We start from the raw sequence: 12,062 nt of genomic DNA, 5'->3' as shown, positions 1-12,062 counted from the left end.
GAAGGGGGGACACCTCCTCTGGGAAGGCTTATTTTTATTCCCCTCCCCAGGATGGGTTTAAACGTGCCCAGACATGCACCACAGTAAGAAGATATCTGCATCAAAATTGATTAGTGGCAGTTTTAAATAAAATACACACAACAGATTCTTGACATCATGACTGGAAGACAACTATCTACCAAAAAATATAATGTGAAAAATTGCAACAGAATCAGTTTGCTGTCTTTGTGATAATGGAAAAACACGAAGGCCAGAAAGGAAGTGACTAAGTTAAATCTCCATCGTCACTTAATATGAGCTTTTTTTTTTTTTGGTAAATTCTATCAGATTTTCTACATAAACCACATAAACATGTCATTTGCAAATAAAGAGAGTTTTACTCATCCTCTCCAATTGGAATGGTTTCTATTTCTCTTTCTTGCCTTAATGAACTAGCTAGAACCTCTAGTATGTTTAATGGAAGCGGTAAAAGTGAACATGCATTCCAGATCTTAGGGGAATAGCATTCAATCAATCTTCATTATGATGATATTTGCAGCTACTCCATAGATGCCTTTTATTGGGTTGAGAAAGTTCCCTTCTATTCCAAGTCTGTTGAGAGTTCTTACCAGGAATGGATGCTGGATTTTCTTAAATTCTTCCTCCGCATCTATAGAGATGATCACATTTTTTTTCCAGTTTTTTTCTATGGCGAAGCACATTGATTGCTATTCAAATGTTAAACCAACCTTGAATTCCTGATACAAATTGCACTTGGAAATTATATATTATTCTTTTTACATATTGCTGGATTTGATTTTCTAAAATTTTGTAAAGACTTTTTGCATCAATGTTCCTCAGGGATATTGCTCTACAGTTTTCTTTTCTTATAATGGCGTTGTCTGGTTTTTATATCAGGGTAATGTTGGACTCATGGAATAAAATGGTGAGTATTCTCTTTACTGTTACATCTTCAAGTTCATGAATCTCTTTTTTGTAATGTGTAATTTGCTATCGATTCTACAAAGTGTATTTTTCAATGCAAACATTTTAGTTTTAATCCCTAGAAGTCTGATTTAGGTCTTTAAAAATATACACATACGTACATATACATATGTACATTTATATTTTATTGAAACATAACTGATTATAAATATCTGTGGGGTACAGTGTTGAATATCAATACCTGTGTGCAATACATGATGTTCAAATCAGGATAATTAGCATATTCAACATTATACAAAATAATCATCTTTGTGGCCCTTTACCAATTTCTCACCAACCCTCTTCCCCCTCCTCCTCCCCCTTTCCCATCTCTGGGGGCTTCTGTTCTGTTCTCTCCTTTGAAAGTTCAATGAATTATTGTGATTGTTGTATCTTTATATATATATATATATGTATATATATATATATATATATATATATATATTTGTTTATTTTTTAGGTCCCACTTATGAGCAAGGACACACACTATTTCTCTCTGTGTCTGGCTTATTTCACTTAACATAATTTTCTCTAATTCATCCATGTTGCTGAGAATGGCATTATTTCATTCTTTTTTTATGTTATAGTAGTGTATTAATATGTTACTGTTGCTTATAGCAAAATAAAGGGAACTCAGTAATTTGTAAGAAAATGAATTTTTTTGCTTTCAGTTTTGGAGGGTGGGAAGTCCAAAGTCCAGCGAACACTTATGGTGAGGGCCTTTTCTGGTGGTGGCTTTTCAGCAACACGGGGGCCTCACATGGTAGAAAATGGTGGAGCAGCGAGAGATAGTTTCTCATGCACTCTCCTTTCAAAGCACTCAGAACCATTCCCATGACCACCATTATTAATCAAATCACTATGGCAGGGTCCTACAATCTAATCACATCTTCAAGGACCCACCTTTCAATTACCATAATAGGATCCCCCACCCTCCACAGTTGCAGTGGGAATTTAAGCTTCTAATATATGAAGTTTGGGGGACAAAATTCAACCAATCCACAGCAAGTAGTATTCCATTGTGTATACATACCACATTTTTCTTATCCAGCCATTCATTGATGGACATTTAGGTTGGTTTGAACTCTTAGCTATTGTAAACAGAGTGTGACAAACATGGCAGTGCAGTTTTCCCTCTGACATGATCATTTCCATTCCTTTGGGTATACACCCAACAGCAGGATTGCTGAATCATATGACAGTTCTGTCTGTACTTGTTTGATATACCTCCATACTGTTTTCCATAGTGGCTGCACTAACATATGGTCCCACCAAAATTGAAGGAGGGCTCCCCTTTCTCTGCATCCTTGCCAGCATTCGCTATTCTCTGTCTTTTTGATAATGGCCAGTCTAACTGGCATGATATAATATCTCAGTGTGGTTTTGATTTGCATTTCCTTGATGCTTAGTGATGTTTGGCATTTTTTCATGTGTCTCTTGGCCATCTGTATAGCTTTCTTTAAGAAATGCCTATTCAGCTCCTTTGCCCATTTTTAAATTGGGTTACTTGTTTTCTTACTATTTGGTTGTTTGAGTTCCTTGCATACTCTGGAAGTTAATCCCTTGTGAGATGCATAGATTGCAAATATTTTCTCCCATTCTGAAGGTTATCTTTTCACTCTGCTGATTGTTTCCTTTGTTGTGCAAAAACTTTTTAGTTTGATATAATCCCATTTCTTTTTCTTTTGTTGTCTATACTTTTAGAGTCTTATTCATAAAGCCATCTCATCCTGGGCTTTTCTTTGCTGATAGATTGCTGGTTACTGCTTCAATCTTGTTGCTTATTACTTGTCTCCTCAGGTTTTCTATTTCTCTTGGTTCAGTTTTGGTAGTTTGTATGTGTCCAGAAATTTATCCTTGTAGGTTTTCAAATTTGTTGGCAAATAGTTGTTTATATAATATCCTCTAGTGATTCTTTGTATTTATGTGGTATCTGTTGTAATGTCTCCTTTCTCATTTATGATTTTTGTTATTTGGGTCTTCTCTCTTCTTTTTTTAGTTAGCCTAACTAATGTTTTGTCTATTTTGTTTATCTTCTCACAAAACCAACTTTTTGTTTCATTAATCTTTAGTTTCATTTTTTGGGTCTCTATTTCATTTAATTCTGCTCTGATCTTAATTATTTCTTTCTGTCTACTAATTGTAGGATTGGACTGTTCTTGTTTTTCTAGTTCTTTGAGGTGTAGCATTAGGTTATTTGAAATTCTTCTATTCTTTTGATGCAAGCATTAATTGCAATAAACTGCCCTCTTAGTACTGCTTTTGCACTATCCCACAGGTTTTGGTATGATGTGTCCTTATTTTCATTAGTTTAAGTAAATTTTTTGATTTCCTATTTAATTTCTTCTTGGAAGCATAGGTCATTCAGGAGCAGGTTGTTTAATATCCATGAATTTGTATATTTTCTAGAGTTCTGGTTGTTATCAATTTCTAGTTTTAATATGTTGTGGTCTGAAAAGATATTTTATTGTTGAGACTTGATTTGTGACTTAATATGTTGTCTATCCTGGAAAATATACCATATGTTGATGGAAAGAATGTATATTCTGTAGTTGTTGGATGAAATGTTTGTAGATATATGCCAAATCCACTGGTCTAAAGTGTAGCTTATATCCTGTGTTACTCTGTTGATTTGTTGCATAGGTGATCTGTCCAATGCTGAGAAAGGGGTGTTTGGGTCCTCAATTAGTATCATATCTGGGTTCTCTGGTGTTAGGTGCATATATATTTATGACTGTCATGTCTTCTTGCTGGATAGATCTCTTTATCATTATATAATGGCCTTCTTTGTCTCTTCATTATTTTTGTTTAAAGTCTATTTTATTTGATATAAGAATAGCTAGTCCTGTTCATTTTTGGTTTCCATTTGTGTAGTATATCTTTTTCCATCACTTCACTATTTGTGTGTGTCTTTGCAGGTGAGGTGAGGCTCTCATATGCAGCATATAATTGGGTCTAGCTTTTTAATCTAATAAGTCAGTCTGCATCTTTTGAGTGGAGAATTTAATCCTTTTACATTTGGGGTTTTTATTGAAAGATAATGTCTTACTCCTGGCATTTTATTGGTTTATATTTGGAGGTTTTAAATAACTTTTGTTCCTTTCTTCTGCTTTTATTGTTTGTCTTTGGTGTTTGTTGGTTTTTTTGAGGTGATAAGATGTAGTTCTTTCTCATTTTTATTTTTGCTCTTTCTTGTTTATTTATGGTAGTGATTATTGTTTCTTGGATTCCAGATGCAGGACTTCCATGTGGGTTTGTTATAGGGCTGTTCATATAGGTGATAAACTCCCACAGTTTTTCTTTGTCTGGGAGACATACTATTTCTCCTTCATTTCTTTTTTTTTTTTTTTTTTTTCCCCTTTTTGTCTTTTTTCGTGTCCGGCAACGGATCGCAACCCTCAGTGTGGCGCCCGTACCAGACTAGGACCGGCAACGGGATCGCAACCCTCGGTGTTGCTCCCGCCCCTCGCTCAGCCAGTGAGCGGGACCCAGTCTGTACGTGGGATCCGAACCCTCGGCGGGAGCGCCTCCGCACTCCCAAGCAGCGCACTGTAGCAGTGCGCCACCGGGCCGGTCCTCTCCTTCATTTCTGAAAGATAGTCTTGCTGGGTACAGTATTCTTGGCTGGCAAATTTTTCTTGTACTATTGTGGATATACCATCCCACTTTCTTCTAATCTGTAGAATTTCTGTTGAGAAGTCTGCTGTTAGTCTCCTAGCAACTCCCTCATAGGTGAATTGACATTTTTCTCTTATTGTTTTTAGGATTCTCTGTCTTTGAGTTTTGCCAGTTTGACTATAATGTGTCTCAGAGAGGACAATTTTGAATTAAATTTGTTTGGGGATCTTTGAGTCTTCTGGATCTGAAGTTATGTGTCTCACCCTATTCCTGAGACGTTTCCTGCTATTATTTCATTGAATGTGTTTTCAATGCCTTTCATTTCTCCTCCCCTTCTGGAACACCCATGATTCAGATGTTTGTGCACTTATGGTTGTCTGCTAGCTCTCTTAGACTATCTTCACTTTTTCAATTCTTCTTTCTTTATTTTGTCCATTTTTTTTTGCTTTTTTTTCAAAAAGCCTGTTTTCAAGTCAGAAATTCTTTCCTGTATTTGCTCTAGCCTGCTGTTTAAGCTCTTGGTTGTGTTTTGTATTTTGTTGAGTGAATCTCTTAGTTCCAGGAGTTCTGTTACATTCTTACGAAAGGTATTAATCTCTTTGTAAATTTCCTCTTTCATATTTTGGATACTTTTCCTCATTTTGTTGTATCATTTAACTGAGTCTTCATGTATCAATTGAGTTTCAGATTGCTGCTTGGTATTCCTTTTCAGTCATTTCAAGTGTTTCCTGCTCTATGGGGTTTGGTACTTGAGAATTATTGTATTTCTTTGGTGGTGTTATATTTTCCTGTTTTTTCATGTTTTTGGTATCTCTACATTGATGTCTGTTCATCTGGCACAGCAGTTGTTTCTTCTGTTCCTCTGGAGCAGGCTTTGAAGAGAGAGACTTCCTCATGTAGATGTGTTTTGCATTGACCATTGAGTAGTACATTTTAGTATTGGTCCCAGGTGGATGCAGTAGTGTGATCTCTGTACTTTGGCCATATTCAGTGTTAGAGTTGTGTGTGAGTGCCTTCATTGCCTAGGCACTGGGGCACTTAGTGACTCCTTGCTGAGGTTAGTGACACTGTGGTGGGTAATTGAGGACATGGGTGAGCTTGTGATCCTGATGGGTTTGCTGGGGTAAACTGGAGCTCTTCAGTTTGAATGGTTGACCCTGGGTGGGGTTTCTCTTTCTTCTTTCCTTCAGGCAGAGGCTCCTTCTGTGACCTTGCTTCCCCTTTTGGGGGGATGGGTTGATGGTGTTTGGAAATTTTCTTTCTTACTCTTTTGGGCTATCCTGGGTTTGTGTACTCTCTGGGGGTTCCACATGTGTCTCTCCAAAGGTCAAAGCAATTGCATGGGCTGCACACATACCTCCCACCTCATCTGCAATACCACGGGGGGCAGCATAATTCCCCCCGTGGGTTGGGTCACTGGGTTGTGGGTTTGCACTCACTCACCTCTTTCCCTGGGCTCTGTTGGTGACCAGCATTGTGTTAATGCAGTCGAAAGGTTGGCAGGTTGTCTGCACAGTGGTAGTGGGTGCTGTGGCAGTGGCTGTGGTGGACCACCCATGTGGTGGCGGTGTCTGCAATAGTGGTGGGCCACCCACGTGATGTCAACCCACACTCCTGCCAACTGTTGGTGGGGGCTGCCCTTGGCTCCTAAAGGCTCCTGTGCTCGTGCTGGCCATCAGTAGGGGCTGCCCTCCAAAAAAATATATCTTCCATGTCTCTGCATAACATTTTAAACATGTGGAATACAGTTATATGAACCATTTTAATGTCCTTCTCTGTCCTATTTTCCTGCTTCTATGCATGCTAAACATTCTAAATTTTACCTTGTGGTACTCCTATAAATAATCTTGAACTTTATTTTGAAGTGCAGTTAATTTACTTGGAAATAGTTTGATCCTTTTAAGTCTTGCTTTTTGTCAGACAGGACTGCTGGAACAGTACTCAGTCTAAAGCTTAGCATCCTCTACTCCTGAGATCCCTGTATGTACTTTACCCAATGCTCCTTGAATTCTGAGGTTTTCTACGCTAGCTGGTGAATGCAGGTACTTTTTAGCCCTGTGTGAGCACCATTTTATATCCAATCATTTTGGATGGTCCTTTCCCTTGCCACAGGTAGCATTCTCACACACATCCACTGACCACTACTCACTTGAATACTTGGGAGAGACCCTGTTCATATTCAGAGCTTTCTCTCTGTCCAGCTCTCCTACCTGGTACTCTGTCCCATCAACTCTAGCCATCTTGGTCATCCTGGACTCTCAGTTCTGTGTCTTCTCAGGGAGATCCCTGGGCTCTTCCTTGTTTCCTCCTTTCTGAGTGACAGCCTGGAGACTCTCTCAGGTCAATAAAGCAGGGTAACCATAAAACTCCCCTTGTTCAGTTTCCATCTCTCAGGGATCACTATCCTCTGCTGCCTGATGTCCAGTATCTTCCAAACTATTGCTTTATTTATTTGTTTTGTTTTAGATGGGAGGGTAAATTTGGTCTCTGTTATTCCATCTTGACCAGAAACAGAAGCCCCTAGCCTGCTGTCTCATACAGAGGAGATTTAAAAGAATGTTTATGGAATTGACAACTGTGGCATATGCAGGTGCAGGAAAGTATAGTGAGCAGGACAGAAAGCTCCCTGCACTTGTGAAGCTTATAGTCTGTGATGACAGCCAACCAACATAAAGGAGAAAAAAAAATACACACACACACACACACATCAACTTCAAATAGTGGTAGATAAATCAGGGTGATATAATAGTGGCCACCAGGGAGTGGGAAAAACAGCCTGACAACATTGGTCAAGGAATGTGTCTCTGAGGAATAGGAATTTGAGCTGAATGATTTTGAGCAGGTAGTATGCAAAGGTCCTGGGGAGGAGCAGTCAAGGCAGACAGATCTGCTAATAAAAAGTCCTGAGTGGGGAATGAGCTTAACATGTTTGCAGTGCAGAATGGGGCTGGAGTGGCTGCCATATAGTGAGGGGGCAGGGGCCTGACCGTCTTGAACCTTATACACCAGGGGAAAGGTGTGCAGTGGAGTGAGGCAGGACTGTGTTCAGACACACGAGAAATGTCACAGTGGACCTTTCTTTACACTCTTCCCTCTGACATGACACACAGCAGATCTCTGAGAAACTGCCTTACCTTTCTTGCCCTGCAGAGCCTTTTTCAGCCCACAGCCTGCTGGCAAGTGGAATGGAATGGCTCCTAAATCTACTGCTGTCCTGTAACTGCTCCTGCACCTCATCCAAAGCAACCTCCCAACAGCACTCCCCAAGCCCTGATGGCTAGACATCCTCACCACCCTCGTCACTCTGTCCCCAAAAGGGAAGGGGCAGAGCTGCACGCAGACAGGCAGCTGCCTTAGTTCTGTCCAGAGATGATGGAGCTGAGGAATGGATGTGTTCGAATGTTCTCTTCTCATTAGAAAATGTGGTACAAGCAGCATCTCTTTAGAGGGGGTTGCTGTTTGCAGTAATAAGTGGAACCATTTTTCAGTTTTCCTCCCCCACACTCTAGTGTAATTTGTTCTCTCTCCACTTTGGCTGTGAGATTGGATGAGACATCAAGAGACTTGCATAACCTGAATATGTGAATACACTTGATTTTAGTCCCAGCTGTGTGATTTACTCGCTGAGTGACCTTGGACAAGTCATTTAGTCTAAGCAAAAGGGAGCTGGTTTTAACTGTACTGATGGTACAGGAACCCTTCCAAACCCAGATGGGAGGCTCGGGCACATGCTGACCCCCACGTAAAGGAGTGGGGCACTAAGCTGAGAGATCTAAGAAAAGCAGGTTGGGGGCAGGGAAAGAATCAACGTCACAGACTATAATGAATGGTTTTCCTTTCATTCAATTTTTAAAATGTGAAGACTGAACTGAATTTAAGGCATGTCAATGGCTTTGCCCTCATCCCAACTCAACCATGACAGATATTGGACAATTTTTTCTTGTGTATTACCCACTGCTCACTGGGGATCTTTCAGTTCTGCCTCACTCACAATTTCAACAAGATGACTGAAAATGTGGCTTTCTTTTGGGCAAACAATACACATTCTCAGTTCAAAGTCCCCCATACACAAGTATTCCATGCCACCCTGGTCTCATGGTTCAGAGACCCCCCTCGTGGGTCTCCCCTTAGACCCTGGACTCCAAAGAGTTCAGATGTTTGAGATAGGGGGCCCTGTGACAGGCCTTTATTTTAACCTGTTCTATAGCGAGCAAAAATATATTTAAAGTATATGATCGATGTTCAGGTAAAAGATGCTGAAGATTGAAAAGGAATTAACAAGCAGAGTAACTTTAGAGTTTAACAAGCATTTTCATATCTTGCTCTCATTTCACCTTGCAACGTAAGAAAAACAACTATCCCCGTGTGGAGAGAGAAATGTGAACTTCAGAGAGGTGGAGGGGAATATTGCTAAAGATCACAAAGATGAAGGGAAGGGTCTCGCACCCAGGTTTCCATCCTACATACACTGCTCCTTTAAGCAAGCTGAGCCAGGAGAGACCTGTGTCTGAGCTGAAACACTGGATTAATATGACATCAAGTCATTCTGCCTCAGATGACTACAAATCTTCAGACTTTCACTTTGTGTTCCTCTGTGATTGCAGCAGGGTTCTTTATCTAATGTCCTCACCTTTTCCCAGAGTTCTCACCGCCTCTCAATTGAGGCCCATCTGTGAATTTAATTAACCAGCTTCTGGTGCCCAGTCTTCCAGATCATTAATTAAGATCTTCTTTGAAACCAGTCCTCACCCTTTTACCCTGAGCCATCCCCTGGAGACGTTCGTGCAGCTCTGAAGAGAAGTGTTTGTTTCAACCCCACGTTATATGCTCAGTTTGCAAGGAGAGGTTTATAACTATGCTATCTCAAAAAGTTAATTTCTCCAGGGACCAGATGGTAAGCCAGCTCTGAATATGGTTTCTCAAAACCCAAACACAAGAAATTGCCTCCAAATGCTGCTAATGCTATTGTTGTTATTATTAATTAGAAACATTATTGGTATAATTCACTGTAGCATCCTTGGTTTAAATCTTAAACCTATTACTGCATTTGATTATTACGGGACTACATGTACAACAGATGACTAAAAATACCCATATACTTATCCCTTTCATGCAAAATCAACATCTAGAAAGCTACCTTGTAGAACTGAATCAAAATAAGGGAAACTTCTATGAACAAAGATGCTCATCTCTTTATATATTATCAACATTGGATGTATCCATTAATATCACCAAACAACAAGACAGTGGGAAAATACATCTTAGTACATCGATATTATGGAATATTATGCTGCCATTAAGATCAACACTACACTATTACAAGGAAAACACTTGGGATATATCAAGTAGAAAATAAAAGGAATAAAAAAATTTAAAGCCTATGACAATTACATTACATGAAAGTAGGTCTGTATGACCAAAGTTTAAACTGACAAGGACATAAATAAAAACAGTCAATTTGGACTTAGAAGATGGTGGAAAGGTTTATTTGCATGTTAGGTTAATATATACGCAGACAAATAAAAGTATAACTCAAAATATTTTAGAAACATCTTGATGTTCATGATGTGATTCAGGGTATTTGCTCTGGTAGTTCTCTATAGCAAATGTATCAGTGCCTGCCCATAAACCTGGGACCCCCACCATTTCAATCAGCTCTGAGCTACTTCCAAATACCAGTAATCGCATTTCTGTGCCTGAAAATATTCATCTGGTCCTGAGAAGGCCATGTGTGCAGCAGGCTGGAAGAACCAAAGAGTCAACACTTTCCTAGGGGTAGCCTTCAGCTGCTCTCAGGAGTTGTTGCAGAAACACACAAGCTTTGTCACCTCTCAGGTAGCATAATTCTTAGGTGGATGTTCTGCACCACTGCCCTGATTCTTTTTTTTTTTTTTTTTGACCAGTAAGGGGATTGCAACCCTTGGCATGGTGTTGTCTGCACCACGCTCAGCCAGTGAGCGCACCAGCCATCCCTATATAGGATCTGAACCCACGGCCTCAGCTCTACCAGCGCCGCACTCTCCTGAGTGAGCCACAGGGCCGACCCCATTGCCCTGATTCTAATGAAGAACCAAAGAAATTCACTGAAGAAAAGGAAGGTTTTTAAAAACTGTTAGGACTAGAACAACTGATTATCTCTATGAGATAAAAGAAATACCAATTGCTACCTCCCACAATACACAAAATGTAATTTGAAATAGATAACACATCTATGAGTTAAATATATTTTCTACAAGAAATGCAGAAGACTGTCTTTGTGATCTAGATAGGTGAAAATTCTTAGGGGATAGGAAGCAATGAACATAAAGAGAGAAAATTGATAAACTGCAGTTTATCCAAATTAAAATCTTACTCATATGACATTAAAACACCATTAATAAAATGAAAAGCAAGCCATAGACTGGGATAGAGTATTCACAAAATATATACCTGACAAAAAATCTTTTATCAAGAATATATGAAGAAGTTCTACAATTCAACAATTAAAAAAAAAAACAGCTTTAAAAATGGCAAAAGACTTGGATAGGCACTTCACAAAGGAAGATATGTAAATACTAAAAAGTAGGTGAAAAGTGCCCAACATCATTAGTCATCAGAGAAAAAGAAATTAAAAGCACAATGAAATACCAATGCACTCTGCCTAGAATAGCTATCACTAAGACTAATAGCTCCAAATGCTGATAAGAATGTAAAGCAACCAGAACTCTAGTAAATTGCTGTTAGGAGAATAAAATTTTACAATAACAATGGAAAATTCTTTGGCAGTTTCTTAGAAAGTTAAACACATGCCTACCCTAATACCCAGCAATTCCACTCCTAAGTGTTTACCCGAAGGAAATAAAAGCATATGTCCACAAAAAGACTTTTACAAGAATGTTCACAGCAGCCTTTTTCATAATAGCCTCAAATCAGGAACAACCCAGATGTTTATCAATAGAAGGATGAATTATCAAATTGTGGCATTTTCCCACAGTAGACTACTCCACAGTAATTAAGAGGACACACAATGATACACCTGATCCTCGAAAACATTATGTTGAGTGAGAGAAGCCAGGCACAATCTTTCCATTCAAATATAATTCTGTAATAGGCAAAACCACTCTCTGGTGACAGAAATAAGAACGGTGCTTTTCTGGAAGGTAGTGATGGTGATTGACAAGGAAGGTACATAAAAGAAATTTGGAGGGTGACAGAAATGTTCTATATACTGATAAGAGTGTGTGTTATATGGGTATTTTTGTCAAAACTGATCATTTGCCAAAACCAATCAAACCAATACATGTATCAAAATTAAAAAGCACACTAAGATGTCTGCATATCATCATAGAAGGACACTTCAAAAAGTGGAAAAATAGAACTAAAAGATAATGTGAATCTTTCCACTAACTTTTTGAAGTATCCTCATGTAAAAAACACTTTGGGAAAAGGAAAAGAACTAAGCCTTCCAAAAGAGATATGTGTTCTCTGGACCACTCTGGGCC

This window comes from Galeopterus variegatus, unplaced genomic scaffold (genome assembly GCF_000696425.1).
Source record: "Galeopterus variegatus unplaced genomic scaffold, G_variegatus-3.0.2 Scaffold234, whole genome shotgun sequence".
Lineage (NCBI taxonomy): Eukaryota > Metazoa > Chordata > Mammalia > Dermoptera > Cynocephalidae > Galeopterus > Galeopterus variegatus.
Note: the sequence above shows the minus strand (reverse complement) of the source record.